Here is a 17,449-nt window from a genome sequence, read left to right on the forward strand (position 1 = left end):
TTAGGTTAGTTAGGTTTAAGTAGCTCTAGGTTCTAGGGGACTGATGACCTCAGCTGTTGAGTTTTATAGTGCTCAGAGCCATTTGAACCATTTGTCACTGTAAACCATAGTCACTCTTCTGAGTACGTGCAGTACACACATTACTTTTAGCGGAACCAGTTTGTGTTTCGATAATTTTGTGAAACGCTTTTACGTTGTAGTTTTATCTTCACACTTGCAACAGTAATGGAACCCTATTAACACACACGGGAAATGTCAGTCGTAATCGTCCGTTATGATATGCCAAATGGAAGCAACCGCCGTGCCCGTTTCCTGTATGGTGACAAATATCCAGAACGTAGGGTATCATCTGCACATATATTCAGCCTTATTTCCCAGCGACTAGCAGACTACGGGTCCGTAGCTCCAACAACGGCTGAGAAACGTCTCAATCTGACATTTAATGGGCTGTGGATTGGTCCAGCTCGTTTTCTCTATCTTAATACCTTGGGTTTTTCGGTGTAAGAACACTTTGAAATCTTTGGCGTATGCAAGCTCCATTAATGACGTACAGACACTACAAGAAATCGTCATCAGTGGTTGGCAGTGCATTCGTGATCAACCTGGGGTTTTTCAGAGTGAGTACGATTCCCCAGGACTAGGTCATATGCAATAGCAAACATTTTCATTTGTTTACAGCATTCTGTTGGTCATTCGTGAACGGCAAAGAGCTTGTAGTAAAAGAGATGTGTTTCACAGTAGTGAAGATACACATGTGCTCAGGGTTGTTAAGGTATGCAATTTAGAACCCATGTTTACTGAACATTTTATCGTGTTTTGGTCTATATACGGCCTCTTAGAGTATAGAATACTCTTACTCAGCGCCCTGTACGGCATCTAAACCCATCCGGGTAATAGCTTCTCGATTTCCTGCGATACTTAGCCTCCCTCGCGTCCCTTTTAAGGATGAGCAGTTGTCTGATAATTTTGCGGTGCTCCATGTGCCTTGATAACGTCTTTCCATTGGAGGAATATCCTGGTGGAATCGATGTCCATGTTCGTCACTAACGGCGCTAAGGTTTTCCGGGAGAAAGTACAAATGATCATTCAAGAAATCTATTTCAAGTGACATGTTACATCCCACAAAGTGGTTATGATCTCAGCAGTTCTTGCACAAAAGAGCGACAGTTCTCTGCCCTAAGCTTGCCCCAAATGTTGTTGCAGACATTGGTGAAAGAAAGCGTGCCATTCTTTCCCGTTACTCAAAAATCAACGAAATACTCATTAGATTTAGATCTGGAATTTGATGTCCTACAAATATTCCTTCCCTTATTTTTGCTACACTGATTCTTGGGAAATCCCTTCGGAAGTACACGAATCTAAGTAAAGTTTTGTCCATGGCTTTCACATAGATTTTGACGAGATCCAATTTAAAATGCAGCGGAGTTCACACACATTTTTGTGGTCAACAAGAGTAGTACTCAACATTTTTCTGTCCGAGTTCGCCATTTTTTCCCATGATAAAAGTTTTTTCTGCCTCTGCTATACCACGGGTATAGAAAGCAGAGCTGCTTTATGTAATCGCTTTGCATGCCTAGAAGAATTTCAGTTACCATGAGATCTTCACATATACGACATTTGCATGTGTGTATTTTTGTATGTAACACTTGAAGTCCTTGTTTGTAATGTAATTGTAATGGCTCTGAGCGCTATGGGACTTAACTTCTGAGGCCATCAGTCCCCTATAACTTAGAACTACTTAAACCCAACCAACCTAAGGACATCACACACATCCATGCCCGAGGCAGGATTCGAACCTGCGGCCGTAGCGGTCGCGCGGCTCCAGACTGTAGTGCCTAGAACCTCTCGGCCACCCCAGCCGGCTCTTGTTTGTCTCCTTCAGATAAGCTACATGAGCAGTCGGAATAGCAGGGAATTTGAAACTTCCTGGCAGTTTAAAACTGAGTGCCAGACCGAGACCCGAACTCGTGACGTCATTCTGGAAACATCCCCCAGGCTGTGGCTAAGTCATGTCTCCGCAATATCCTTTCTTCCAGGAGTGCTAGTTCTGCAAGGTTCGCAGGAGAGCTTCTGTGAAGTTTGGAAGGTAGGAGAAGAGTTACTGGCAGAATTGAAGCTGTGGTAGCTGGGTAGCTCAGTTGGTAGAGCACTTGCCCGCGAAAGTTAAAGGTCCCGAGTTCGAGTCTCGGTCTGGCACACAGTTTTAATCTGACAGGAAGTTTCATATCAGCGCACACTCCACTGAAGAGTAAAAATTTCGTTGTGAAAGCAGGGAATTTGTAACGAATGTGGAGACGTCGCGCTTTCAGATTATTGCTGGAACCTATGAGCAAGTGCGACTCATTTACACTGAAAGCACGGCGAAGAGACTGGACAACGGACTCGATGTCATTGCAAAAAAAAATCTTGTCTCCTTTCTTGAAAAAAATGTTTAGACAAAAACTTCAGGACAGTCATGATTTTACAGCGACGCTAAAAGTTCAGCATGTTGATTCGACAAATTTAGGTAGAGAACAAAATGCCTGAGAAACGCTTGAGGGGATAAGTGTGGTCCATTTCATTTAGAGTGGGCTTGAAATTTTTGGCTGGTATGCATATGGCCTTAACTAGACAAAAATACCATTCCGTTGTGTCGTCCATTGGTTTCCTCGTAATCATGATAACAGCAAAGAACATGTCATGTGACCCACTTATCCAGCGTGTCAAGAGTGTAGTACATGACAAGCGATGTAAGTTGGGATGGAGTCTGAGCGAGGTCGCCAACTTTATATTCGAAAAAAAATTGGTAGCCCTTCTTGAAAAGAAAATTAGGTTTTGATTTTTGATATTTAAGAGGTATTTTCCTCAGATATAACAAAATGGATTTGCGCTATGTATCCAGGTACGGGACATGTCTGCATGACGAAGAACGAAGTTGCAGACCATGTTGTAAGCTCTGGTTCTCGAAGACTGTCGTCTAACAATCGAAGCGATGGCGGGAAAAGTGAAAATCAGTCATGGATCAGTATTCAACATCTTGCATAACATTTTGGCGAACATAGCAGCCCTTTCGTTACCGCGACAGCTCACTTCCATAAAAAAAAAAATGGACAGCCGGAACAGCAGTGGATATATTCAAGCTCTGTCAGCCCAATACAGTTGATCTCTTTAGACACTTAATTGTCCTGAACGAGTGCTAGTTCTATCCTTATGACGCCCAGATGAGAAAAAAAGCGGTTGAAGCATATGAATTCTCCACCACCAAAAAAGGTGAAATTCGACCATCGTCAGGGAAGGGGGTGCAGAGTGTTTCGCGGGCATGTCATGGTGTGATACTAATAGATTTTGTCCGTGAGGAGCATGCCGTCACACGGGCATGTTACTGACATTTCCTGACGAGATTGCGGGAGGTTATCAAGACGAAACGCCGCTGTAAACTGCCCAAAAGGGAGCTTTTGCTCTACTGCAATGCCCTAGCTTGGTCTCCACAGGACACAAACTTTTGCCTCACCATTCACATTCTCCAGACCCACTGACTTCTTCGTCTTTCCTCAGATGAAACAATTGGTAAAATCACTGCTAGGCCACTCATGCGGTGAGGCGATCCGTTAGCTGCTGCCTTCTACAGCCAGGGCCTGTGCCAAGCATCCATCGTTGGGAAAAATGAACGCACTGAACAGTGAACATGTACCATCGCCGAATCTGACGGTCAAGAGCTTGATTTTTTTTTTTCTCGCCGATAATTACGCCTTTATGACCACCCTGCGTATTGTGTTTCAGGTTCATATGCCGTTAGTGTTTGCAACAACATGTGCAAAGTATTTTAAGCGTGAATTGAGAAGATTTTATGGACAAAGGTGGGTCAAATGAAAATCTTAAATTTGTAATAATAAATCGAAATTTCGCGCCGTTATCCTGTAAGTAGGTAAGTGTGCTACAAACAGCGTGCAGAATGGCCTGTAGGTGGCAGCATACATATACCGACGCAGTATCAGTATAATGATGGCCGCCCCAAGTGCGACTTGCACTAGGGAAGAACAGCGTTCTGTTATTCCGTGCCGGCCGGCGTGGCCGAGCGGTTCTAGGCGCTACAGTGTGGAACCGCGAGACTGCTACGGTCGCAGGGTCGAATCCTGCCTCGGGCATAGATATGTGTGATGTCCTTAGGTTAGTTAGGTTTAAGTAGTTCTAAGTTCTAAGGGACTGATGACCACAGCAGTTAAGTCCCATAGTGCTCAGAGCCATTTTAACCATTTGTTATCCCGTTTTTGTGTAGTGAAGGTGTGAAACCTATTGAAATTCTTCGACGAATGAAGGTTCAGGACGGTGATGCATGTTTGTCACGGCAGCAAGTCTACGAATGGAGTAGGACGTTCGCAAATGATGCGACTTCAGTGAAAGATGCTCCTCGCCCAGGTCAGGCACAACGAGTTGTGGTTCCATAGAATATTGCAGCATGTTTACAGATTAGTCATGGCTCAGCACATTACATTGTGTATGATGTGCTCCACTTTCACAAAGTGTCTGCAAGATGCGTGCCACGGCAGCTGACTCCTGAAATGAGAGAACCACGTGTTGATGCTTGTGAAGGACTTCTTCGGCACTTTGAACGAGAAGGTGATGGCTTCCTTGCAAGAATCGTTACTGGGGACGAAACCTGGGTGCACTTCCACCAACCGCAAACGAAGAGAGCGAGCAAGGTATCGCGCCATTCCGCACCACCAAAACCAAAGAAGTTTCAAACAGAACCATCAGCAGGGAAGATATTGCTGACTCTCTTTAGGGAGGAAAAAGTCGTCATTTTGGAGCATTACATGCCTAGAGAGACCACTGTCTCCAGTACATCATACACAGATGTCCTAAAAAATAATCTGCGGCCTGTAATCAAATCAAAGCGACATAGAAATCCTGTCAGCAGGTGTCCTTTTGCAACATGGCAATGCAAGGCCCCACAGTTGCAACAATCACAGACCTACATTTTGAGTGTCTTCCTCATCCACCATACTCACCAGACCTCGCCCCAAGTGATTTACATATGTTTGGACCACTCAAAGATGCAATGGGAGGAAAGCCACGTGGTGCATGAGTGGTTGCACGGACTACCAAAAGAATTTTTTTCTAAAGGAATTTATGCACTTCGTAAGCGAGGGAGGACTTGCATTGAGCGTGGGGGACATTATGTTGAAAAGTGATACAGCTTTGTACCACTTCTGCCCTATAAATAATATTAAAAAAAATTTTAAGTTTTTCATTTGACTCATCCTCGTAGTATATCCTCAGAAGCTGACGCAGACTTTTCTTTTCCAGGTTCAGGCATCGTGGCCATGGGCCTCACAAGGGATTCGCTGCTAGCAGAATAAAAGGACCCCTCCAACGCATGCTGACCAACTTCGATGTAGCATCGTGCGTCAGAGATCAGGTAAACTCATAACCATCCCAGTGTCATTTATGTCTCATAATTTAGATACAGGTGCCGCGGCTAATTAAGAGGAGGAGATTAGTGTTTAACGTCCCGTCGACAACGAGGTCATTAGAGTTGGAGCACAAGATCGAACTTGGGAAGGACGAACAAGGAAATCGGCCGTGCCCTTTCAGAGGAACCATCACGGAACACTTAAATCAGGATGGCCGGACGCGGGTTTGAAACTTCGTCCTCCCAAATGCGCGAACATTGTGCTAACCACTGCGCCACCTCGCTCGGTTCTGCGCTTAAGTCTCGTGTTATCTTGTGAGAAATGGTTATTTCACGTACACAAGCGGTTTGCCACTAATTCTATCGCATTGCTATAGGAGTGTGGTTTCTTCATTCATCAGCTATCTATTTCCTGCGTAGACTGTTCTTTTGTATTCTCCTTTTTCTTCCTCTTCTACATGAAATAGGCATTGAGCCTGTTCCACCGGCACAAATTTTCTTTCTCTCTCTTCTTAGGTCTTACAACACCTCTTCTCCCTGCCGGTTTATAAGTTCAGATTAGTTTAGGGAGTCGTTTAGTGTTCATTCTTTGCACCAGTTTGGACCAGGTGTAGCGGTATTTCGTTATCCTGTAATGCAGTTGGCTCTATTTTTATTCTTGTCATAATGTTTTTCTTTATGTGATCTCTTCTTGAGTAGCCATTTGTTCTTCTTAGAAGACGCGTGGGATTAGCCGAGCGGTCTGAGGCGCTGCAGTCATGGACTGTGCGGCTGGTCCCGGCGGAGGTTCGAGTCCTTCCTCGGGCATGGGTGTGTGTGTTTGTCTTTAGGATAATTTAGGTTAAGTAGTGTGTAAGCTTAGGGACTGATGACCTTAGCAGTTAAGTCCCACAAGATTTCACACACACATTTGAACATTTTTTTGACCTTCTTAGAAATGTCATAACTGCCCTTTGTATTTTACCTTATGTTCTTTTTGTAGGTACCCAGCGTTCGCTCACGTGAAAAAATGTGGGAAGAGCCATAATTTCATAAAATTTTACTCTCATTTCTTGTCTGATTTTTAAGTACCGGTACTTTACGAATGACGCCACATATATTTCTCAATCGAGTCAATTTACTTCTAGAGCTTTATTACTCTCTTGGAAAAAAATGACTTTACAGATAAGTGAACGATGACACTTGCTCTAAAATCACACAATCCACAATGATTTTGAATTGCCACAGAAGGCCATCACTTTATTTCTGGTTTTAGAAATCTCAACGTCGTATTGTTTACAAATGTAATTCATGTGGTTCAGTGCACCTTGTAACATTAAGATATCATCTGCGTAAGGTAAAATATTTAACATAGTTGTCTTTGGTATTTTTAATACCTTTTTGTATGAGTTTCCTCCAATTTACGATAATGTTATTAATGTGACTATTAAAATCAATATGTGCTACTAAACACTCTTGGCGTACTCCTTTGTTTATTAAAATTTCTTCTGTTCTTCTTTCCCGCCTGTTATTCTTTGTGTAACTTTCTCATGACCTTTCCTAGTTTGCTGGCTATCCATGGCTTTCCATTTTAAACCAAATTTTGTTTCTGTTCACATTATCAAATGTAACCAAGTCTATAAATGCCATGTGTGTTTATAGATTATGTTCTCATCTTTTCTCTGTTACTTGTTCCAGCGTAAGTACCTCGTCTGTGGCTCATCTTCCTATTCTAAATTCCGACTGTTCTTCGCTAATCACAATTTCAAAAATTGTTTCAAGTCTGCTATTTATACTTCTTGCATATTAGTTTTGTAGTGAGTTGAGAAAACATATACCTTTAACAAGAAATTTATTTCACTGTATTACAGTTATCTAATTTCTCTCTGTTCTTTACTTATAATAGAAATTGTTGTGCATACTGCTTGTTAAGATCCATACAATAGTGTTCATTAAGGTTTTTCTTTCGCAACAGTAATTTTTAGACTTTTTTGAGGAGATTTTGCACGAGCAATAACATTCCTTTACAAAGTTTTGGTTTTTATTTCATTTGTACGATAATGTATGCTATGGTTTAATTTTAAAATTGTGCGATGTTGGCCGTCAATGTCAGTCTTCGACATCTCACCAGCAGATCTGTGGCACACGGCCTAATAAAATGTCCTGCATGACAGTAAACGTTGAGCGGCTGCACTCTAGGAACATGATCGAGTATTCAGTCTGCCCGTGATATTTCTTGGCTCTCGGTGTTTGATTATCTCGTCGGGTCTTCTTAGTGTAGACTCTGCTATCTGGCCAGGTTACTAAACGATGGCGACCGACCACTTCTGCTTCGTCCCCTACCTACACTTCAAAGCATGGAAATACCCCGATCGAACTCTAGTACTACGTGGTGATTTTAACTTGCGCAATATCGACTGGGAAAACTACGCTAGCGTTATCGGCGGTAACAACAAACAGTCTTGCGGAGCAATACTGAACACCTTATCAGAAATGTGCCTCGAACAACTAGTCTGACTGCCCATATGCGCAAGACATGTTTTAGAAATCCTGCCTAGAAACAGATTCGGTCTTCTCGATAGTGTCGCCAATGAGTGATCAGAGACCGTGATGCTTTTACGGGGACGACAGTACATCAAGACATACCAAACCATGATAAGGCATGCAGATAGGAATTTTTTTTCTGGCTCAGTTCTCGATTGGAACAGGACGAAAAGTCGGCGATATAGTTGGGAACTAGCCTGCACCACCAACTGTACACTGGATTGCCCGTAAATGTCGAAGAATAACCAGCAAGTACCACACCAGTGACTGAATAGCGCTGCTACATTCCGGTCGCTACGGTCGAAGGTTCGAATCCTGCCTCGGGCTTGGATGTGTGTGATGTCCTTAGGTTAGTTAGGTTTAAGTAGTTCTAAGTTCTAGGGGACTGATGAGTTCAGAAGTTAACTCCCATAGCGCTCAGAGCCATTTGAACCATTCTGCATTCCGATGACAGGCAGTATGGGCGTAGGCGGTGCTGTCGCTACTATAGTACTGGTTTTTCACCGCGTCTTACTGGCCGTATTAATACAATCGATAAGAAATGCCTGTGGAACAGGCACGTAAAATTCTGTTTTAAAACTCATTTCGTTCATAACGGGAAACAAATCTACGCTTTCCGTCTTCACCGGGCGTCGCGTGAAAAACCTGGCATTTGTGTAGGCCGACACCAGCTATACAAACTAAAGTTGCAAGTATCTCCCGAAACTCCAGGGGAAATGCGTCTGATGAGTCTCAAGGAGGGACATCCGGTAAAATTGGTTCAAAGGGCTCTGAACACTATGGGAATTAACTGCTGAGATCATCAGTCCCCTATAAGTTAGAACTACTTAAACCTAACTGAGCTAAGGACATCACACACATCCATGCCCGAGGCAGGATTCGAACCTGCGATCGTAGTGGTCGCGCGGTTCCAGACTGTAGCGCCTAGAACCTCTCGGCCAATCTGGCCGGCTGGACATTCGGTATATACAGGGTGATGGCGTGATGATGTCAGAAACTCTGAGTCTGAGGTAATGGAGCCCGGTCGGGAAACGACCAAATCGGAAGCTACTGCAAGCTCTTTGTTTTCCATAGTTTAGCAGTATACAGTCTGCACCAAAACAAGAAAAAAGTGTCTACTAAACGTGGGCTGTAAACTGCATACTTTAAGAGGTTCTGGCACTTGTTCAGCAGAAGATATGTGTTTCACTGTAGGGAAACTGAACAAGTGGTGAAAGGTGTGCATTTTAGAGCCCATGTTTACTGGACTTTTTTTTCTTCTTTAGGTCCATACTATATCCTGCCAAAGTAAGGAAAGCAAAGAGCTTCCAGTAGAAGAGGTCCTCTGTCGTAACACAATTTTCGCTTATAACTTTCGACTGGGTCTCTTCCGAACAAGAGTTTCTCACCTGAAATTGATACATTTACCCTTGTCCATCATCCCTTAAAATCTCTTACATGATCCCGGAATCATGATATAGGAGTATATTAGTCGTGTAGATTTCCCTTTGGGAAAGGAAACAGTAATTATAGATGCTGTTGAATGGAATGAACAGTGTAATGAACACGGACCATGAACAGAGAGTAAAGAGAAGAAAGACGATAGTTTGATAACCAGCAGAATATGATCCGCGAGAAACTGAATATAAAAATTATTGGGAACAACGTCGTATACTTTAGAGATAAAATGACGTACGAAACAAGGACATTATAAAAAGCAGAGTAATTGGGTCAAAGGAGGACACTGATGGCTAAAAGAAGTACTCAATGCAATTTAATTTCTGAGAGTGAGAATGTTCATCTGGGCCACAGTATTTTGCGGAAGTGAGTCATGGGCAGTGAGATAATCGGAAGACAATAGACCAAGTTTGAAATGTGATACTGAAAAATAAGTGGACTCACAAGGTGAGAAATGAGGTGATTCTTCGAAGAAATGATCAGGATATGAATAACTGGAAAATACTAACTAGTACAAGGAACAGAATGACAGGACATGTCTTAAGAAACTAAGGAATAACGTCCACTGTACTTGAGGGACCTGTAGAGGATGAAAGATATAAGGGAAGCCATGTGAATACATGCTTCAAGTAACTGAAGGCTTTAGCTTCAGCTACTACACTAGGCCCCCCATGAACCATGGACCTTGCCGTTGGTGGGGAGGCTTGCGTGCCTCAGCGATACAGATGGCCGTACCGTAGGTGCAACCACAACGGATGGGTATCTGTTGAGAGGCCAGACAAACGTGTGGTTCCTGAAGAGGGGCAGCAGCCTTTTCAATAGTTGCAGGGGCAACAGTCTGGATGACTGACTGATCTGGCCTTGCAACATTAACCAAAACGGCCTTGCTGTGTGAACGGCTGAAAGCAAGGGGAAACTACAGCCGTAATTTTTCCCGAGGTCATGCTGCAGCTTTACTGTATGATTAAATGATGATGACGTCCTCTTGGGTAAAATATTCCGGAGGTAAAATAGTCCCCCATTCGGATCTCCGGGCGGGGACTACTCAGGAGGACGTCGTTACAGGAGAAAGAAAACTGGCGTTCTACGGATCGGAGCGTGGAATGTCAGATCCCTTAATTGGGCAGGTAGGTTAGAAAATTTAAAAAGGGAAATGGATAGGTTAAAGTTAGATATAGTGGGAATTAGTGAAGTTCGGTGGCAGGAGGAACAAGACTTTTGGTCAGGTGAATACAGGGTTATAAATACAAAGTCAAATAGGGGTAATGCAGGAGTAGGTTTAATAATGAATAATAAAAATAGGAGTGCGGGAAAGTTACTACAAACAGCATAGTGAACTGTTTATTGTGGCCAAGATCGACACGAAGCCCAGGCCTACTACAGTAGTACAACTTTACATGCCAACTAGCCCTGCAGATGACGAAGAAATTGAAGAAATGTATGATGAAATCAAATAAATCATTCAGGTAGTGAAGGGAGACGAAAATTTAATAGTCATGTGTGACTGGAATTCGGTTGTAGGAAAGGGGGGAGAAGGAAACGTAGTAGGTGAATATGGATTGGGGCAAAGAAATGAAAGAGGAAGCCGCCTGGTAGAATTTTGCACAGAGCTTAGCTTAATCATAGCTAACACTTGCTTCAAGACTCATGAAAGAAGGCTGTATACATGGAAGAAGCTTGGAGATACTGACAGGTGTCAGATAGATTATATAACGGTAAGACAGAGATTTAGGAATGAGGTTTTAAATTGTAAGACATTTCCAGGGGCAGATGTGGACTCTGACCACAATCTATTGGTTATGACCTGTAGGTTAAAACTGAAGAAACTACAAAAAGGTGGGAATTTAAGGACATGGGATCTGGATAAACTAAAAGAACCAGAGGTTGTACAGAGTTTCAAGGAGAGCATAAGGGAACAATTGACAGGAATGGGGGAAAGAAACACAGTAGAAGAAGTATGGGTAACTCTGAGGGATGAAGTCTTGAAGGCAGCAGAGGATAAAGTAGGTAAAAAGACGAGGGCTGCTAGAAATCCTTCGGTAACAGAAGAAATATTGAATTTAATTGATGAAAGGAGAAAATATAAAAATGCAGTAAATGAAGCAGGCAAAAAGGAATACAAACGTCTCAAAAATGAGATCGACAGGAAGTGCAAAATGGCTAAGCAGGGATGGCTAGAGGACAAATGTAAGGATGTAGAAGCTTATCTCACTAGGGGTAAGATAGATACTGCCTACAGGAAAATTAAAGAGACCTTTGGAGAGAAGAGAACCACGTGTATGAATATCAAGAGCTCAGACGGCAACCCAGTTCTAAGCAAAGAAGGGAAGGCAGAAAGGTGGAAGGAGTATATAGAAGGTTTATACAAGGGCGATGTACTTGAGGACAATATTATGGAAATGGAAGAGGATGTAGATGAAGACGAAATGGGAGGTAAGATACTGCGTGAAGAGTATGACAGAGCACTGAAAGACCTGAGTCGAAACAAGGCCCCCGGAGTAGACAACATTCCATTAGAACAACTGACGGCCTTGGGAGAGCCAGTCATGACAAAACTATACCAGCTGGTGAGCAAGATGTATGAGACAGGTGGAATACCCTCAGACTTCAAGAAGAATATAATAATTCCAATCCCAAAGAAAGCAGGTGCTGACAGATGTGAAAATTACCGAACTATCAGTTTAATAAGTCACAGCTGCAAAATACTAACGCGAATTCTTTACAGACGAATGGAAAAACTGGTAGATGCGGACCTCGGGGAGGATCAGTTTGGATTCCGTAGAAATGTTGGAACACGTGAGGCAATACTGACCTTACGACTTATCTTAGAAGAAAGATTAAGAAAAGGCAAACCTACGTTTCTAGCATTTGTAGACTTAGAGAAAGCTTTTGGTAATGTTGACTGGAATACTCTCTTTCACATTCTGAAGGTGGCAGGGGTAAAATACAGGGAGCGAATGGCTATTTACAATTTGTACAGAAACCAGATGGCAGTTATTAGAGTCGAGGGGCATGAAAGGGAAGCAATGGTTGGGAAAGGAGTGAGGCAGGGTTGTAGCCTCTCCCAAATGTTATTCAATCTGTATATTGAGCAAGCAGTAAAGGAAACAAAAGAAAAATTTGGAGTAGGTATTAAAATTCATGGAGAAGAAGTAAAAACTTTGAGGTTCGCCGATGACATTGTAATTCTGTCAGAGACGGCAAAGGACTTGGAAGAGCAGTTGAACGGAATAGACAGTGTCTTGAAAAGAGGATATTAGATGAACATCAACAAAAGCAAAACGAGGATAATGGACTGTAGTCAAATTAAATCGGGTGATGGTGAGGGAATTAGATTAGGAAATGAGACACTTAAAGTAGTAAAGGAGTTTTGCTATTTGGGGAGCAAAATAACTGATGATGGTCGAAGTAGAGAGGATATAAAATGTAGACTGGCAATGGTAAGGAAAGCTTTTCTGAAGAAGAGAAATTTGTTAACATCGAATATAGATTTATGTATCAGGAAGCCGTTTCTGAAAGTATTTGTTTGGAGTGTAGCCATGTATGGAAGTGAAACATGGACTATAACTAGTTTGGACAAGAAGAGAATAGAAGCTTTCGAAATGTGGTGCTATAGAAGAATGCTGAAGATTAGATGGGTAGATCACGTAACTAATGAGGAGGTATTGAATAGGATTGAGGAGAAGAGAAGTTTGTGGCACAACTTGACTAGAAGAAGGGATCGGTTGGTAGGACATGTTTAGAGGCATCAAGGGATCACAAATTTAGCATTGGAGGGCAGCGTGGAGGGTAAAAATCGTAGATGGAGACCAAGAGATGAATACACTAAGCAGATTCAGAAGGATGTAGGTTGCAGTAGGTACTGGGAGATGAAGCAGCTTGCACAGGATAGAGTAGCATGGAGAGCTGCATCAAACCAGTCTCAGGACTGAAGACAGCAACAACAACAACTACACTAGGATAAAGAGGTTAGCGCAAGGGAAAAGTAGCCTGGCAATGGAGGGGGTGGGGGGAGTGGACTTGAGAGCAGAGTTCAATCAGCCAACCTAATGCAGGTTTCCCCGCACGAAGGGCAATGTATGCTACGTCCGAAATCACGTTCCTCCCAGTGTTTGTCGCACCTCTGATGATCTTATGACCGATAGGATAGTTCGCCCCGGTCTTCCTCCGGTATGAACAGGCTTCCTCGCAGGGAATGAGAGCAAGAGAAGAGATGTCCTCAGAGACATGCTCAATTGCGATAGAGGCGTTTTCTGTGTCCTCTTGGCGCGTGATGGGCCCCGTCCCAATTGCCGGCTGCGGGTCGTTATAACGGAACTTGTCTTCCTCCTCTCTGTCTCCGTGCTGTCTCCTGACTCGGCAGTCTGCATCAAAAAAGGAACACGAAGAAGCTCTGAGGCCAGTTGAAATTTGCGGCAAGCATTGCGTGCCACGTCTTGAGCTTGCGCGATGTACTCGCCTCTCGGTGGCGTTGCATTATGCTCTGTGCTTTGTCGAGCCGTCAACTTGTTTATGCTCGAACAATAATTTAGTCTGCCTTAATATTCACAGCAAGATTTCACGGAAGCAGTGATTGTGAGATTTAGAATTAACTTACTGTACCGATCTCTTCAGATCTTCCTACGTTCAAGAGCAAAATTTTTCACAGTAAACTAGACGATAAGTCACAATTTTTTGAGGATGTTTTGGAACGCAGTCTTCAGGAGACTGGGCCGGTCATAGATATTTTTGCTGTATTAGGCCATAGCGTTATCGTTTTATTTATTTCCTTCATTTTGTTAATATTCCTTCTTCTTACACCGAACGTCATTGTAGCTATGGATTACAACTTTTTTGGTTTTACCACAATGGTTGACAAGGTTCACTTTTATCTAATTTCTCAGTGTGCTAGCGTTTAGGTGTTGAGTAGTTCTTTTTAGTTGATTTGTTAGCTTATATTTATTTAACAGTTTTTGGTCAGCCTGTTTAGCTTGTTTGATACATTTTCTTAATACAAGTTTTTGCTCCAAAGTCTTCGTTCCTACAACTGTTTTACAGGTTTATGTCCTTGCATCTACTTGGATTTGTTTGGATGTCGACGGTATATTATATTCTTGTGCTCTTGGACTATTACTCGTCAGCAATCAACGTCAGAAGTTACGGAGGGGTTAGAGTTATGTTTACCGTTGTTAGTATTTTATCTTTGCTTTCGTATTTGTGTATTAGGTTTGCAAATACTGTTGCCGTGTTTCGTCCGGTGTTTCTTGGTGGTTGTATGTACCTGAATTTGGGTTTTGCGCTGTGTTGCGGTAGTGCTGTTAGGATTTGTGTCAAGCCCGGCCTGTGTGTTAATATGTGTCTGTCGTAAATGAGTCTTACTATAGTGTGCCCTGTTGGAGCGGGATTAAGCCTGCTATTTCTTGAACTTCGTTGTTGTGTCTTCGGTAGTGTAGTATTATAAAGCTGCTGATAAGTCATCGTTCTGTCCTATATTTTTCTGTTGACTGGTTCGCTCATTCCTGCAATGGAGACTATGGCATATTACGTTATCAGACTGATGATTGTTTTATTCATATCTACTGCTGTGTTGTCACTGCAGCCATGGGACTGTCCCCAGACGCAAAACTACAGGCACATTACATCTTTTCTAGAGTGCCGCCAAGAAAAGAGAGATTGCCGACCACTATTCTACGACAGCGCCGATGGTCATCAGTCCCCTAGAACTTAGAACTACTTAAACCTAACTAACCTAAGGACATCTCATACATCCACGCCCGAGGCAGGATTTGAACCTGCGACCGTAGCAGTCGCGCGGTTCCGGACTGAGCGCCTAGAACCGCTAGACCATCGCTGCCGGCTAAAATTCCTCATGTAACAAGGTATTTGGGAATGCGAATACTACCGTACCTGTGCTTGACCGCTTTATGGAAAAGGATGAGGAAGTAGATGACGAGGAGGTTGGAGAAATTGCGAGAAGAAGTTGACAGACCACTGAAAGACCTAAGTCGAATCGACATTCTCTCAGATCCTAGGGAGGTCATATTATGGCAAAACTATTGCATGTGGTATGCAAGCTACGTGACAGACTCGAAGTACCCTCAGGCATCAAGAAGAATGTAATAATCCATTCTGTAAAGAAACCAGGTGCTCTTTGGTGTGCATATCGCAGAATTTTCATTTTAATAAGCTATGGTTGCGAAGTACTGATACAGATTATTTTAAAATGAATTGAAAGACAGGTAGAAGCTGACCTCGGGGGAGATCACTTTAGGTAGCAGAGAAATGTAGAATCAGGCGAGGCAATACTTACTGTACGTTTTATAAGATAATTAGCGTTTGTAATGGATAAAGTTCGTGACAGTAATGTCCGAAATAATTTTTTTTTTTGAAATTCTGAATGTAGCAAGGGTACAATACAGGGGGTGAAACGTTGTCTACAGTCAAACAGTAACCATACTACAGTTTGAGTCGAAAAACATGAAAGAGTATCAGTAGTTAGGAAGCGAGTGAGGCGGTATTATTGATTATTCAATCTGTACTTCGAGCAAGCGCTAAAGGAGACCAAAGAGAAAATTAAAAAGGGAATGAAAAGTTCAGGGACCAGAATTAAAAACTTTGAGATTTGCCGATATTCATTGTAATGTGTCATAGATGACAAAGGACTTGCGAGAGCAGTTGAATGGGCAGCTCTTGAAAAACAATTATAAGATAAACATAAAAAAAGTAGAAGATGGGTAATGGAACGTAGTCGAGTTAAAACAGCCATAGTTGATGGACATAGATTAGGAAATGACATTAAAAGCAGCAGATAACTTTTGTTATTTGGGTAGCGAAATAATTGACAAATAATGAAATAGAGAGGATATAAAATGCAGACTGCCAACATGAAGAAGGCGCTACTGAGAAAGAGAAATTTGTTAACAAGAATATAAATTTGATACGTGGCCTTGTACGGAAGTGAAATGTGGACGATAATCAGTTCAGACAAGAAGAAAATAGAAGATTTTGAAATGTGTTGATACAGAAGATCGATGATGATAAGCAGATCGGACAACTAATGCAATCGGGGAGAAAATACTTTTGTGACACAACGTTACTACAAGAAGTGATCGGTTGAGGCATCAAGGAATCGTCCAGTTGACTACGGACAAACATTTGGCGGAATGGACTGTTGTTACCAGCTTCAAATGGATGAAGGGTGCAGCTGTTACGCAGAAATGCTGGAACTCGCACGGATAGTTGTATCAGACAATCTTTCGATCGAAGATCACAATAACAAGTTCTTGGAAATAGTAAATGTCGTCCTCTTATACTTCGACGCTGTAGCTCACCGGTCGAAGTGCCGCAGTGGACTGGAAGACGACGGTTCAGATCCGCATTTGGCGTTACCCGTGATTTCCCTCAACCGAGTGTTTTACTGGAAAGGACACGGTCGATTACTTCTTCAGTCCGAAATTGTAATTCGCTCGTAACGACATCATCGCCGATGGGGCATGGCATCTTAATCTCGCCTTCTTTTTACACTGCATCACGTTATGGAACAATAGCCAACATGTTGTAATATGGGGTAACTTGATGGGTATTCGACTGTCTGAATGAATTTTTATTAACAAAATGTTCAAATGCGTGTGAAATCTTATGGGACTTAACTTCTAAGGTCATCAGTCCCTAAGCGTACACACTACTTAACCTAAATTAAAGTAAAGGACAAACACACACACCCATGACCGAGGGAGGACTCGAACCTCCGCCGGGACCAGCCGCACAGTCCATGACTGCAGCGCCCAAGACCGCTCGACTAATCCCGCGTGGCTTTTATTAACAGTATCTAATCCGTTAAAACGGACGAATAGTGTTCTACAAAAACGAAACTAAGCGCAATAAGATCTCTAAAGTGGTTCAGTAGTTCAGTATGCATAAATGATTAATCAGGATTAGCAGCACTGTAAAAATGCTCGCTAATGATGCTGTTACCCACAGGATCGTATGGTCGTTGGAGGGAAATACAGAACTCATAATGAATGGCAAATCTCTGTAAACGTAAGTCAGTCCACGCAAACGTCTGTAACAGAAATAAGGAACTCGAGAGTTTCCGATCACAAGTGCAGCGTTGAATCT

General features: G+C 42.6%; 1 protein-coding gene across 6 annotated transcripts in view; it reads left to right on the top strand.

Moving 5' to 3' along the window:
* LOC126335220 (uncharacterized) overlaps positions 1 to 17,449 on the top strand; it is a 494,861-nt gene that overhangs the window by 433,687 nt on the left and 43,725 nt on the right. For all 6 annotated transcript variants that reach the window (XM_049998251.1, XM_049998254.1, XM_049998250.1 and 3 more), the window contains one exon: positions 5,287 to 5,398. The gene's annotated coding sequence lies outside the window, so the exon portion shown is untranslated. The remainder of the gene's footprint in view (positions 1 to 5,286; positions 5,399 to 17,449) is intronic.

This window comes from Schistocerca gregaria, chromosome 2 (assembly GCF_023897955.1).
Source record: "Schistocerca gregaria isolate iqSchGreg1 chromosome 2, iqSchGreg1.2, whole genome shotgun sequence".
NCBI classification, from domain to species: Eukaryota; Metazoa; Arthropoda; class Insecta; order Orthoptera; family Acrididae; genus Schistocerca; species Schistocerca gregaria.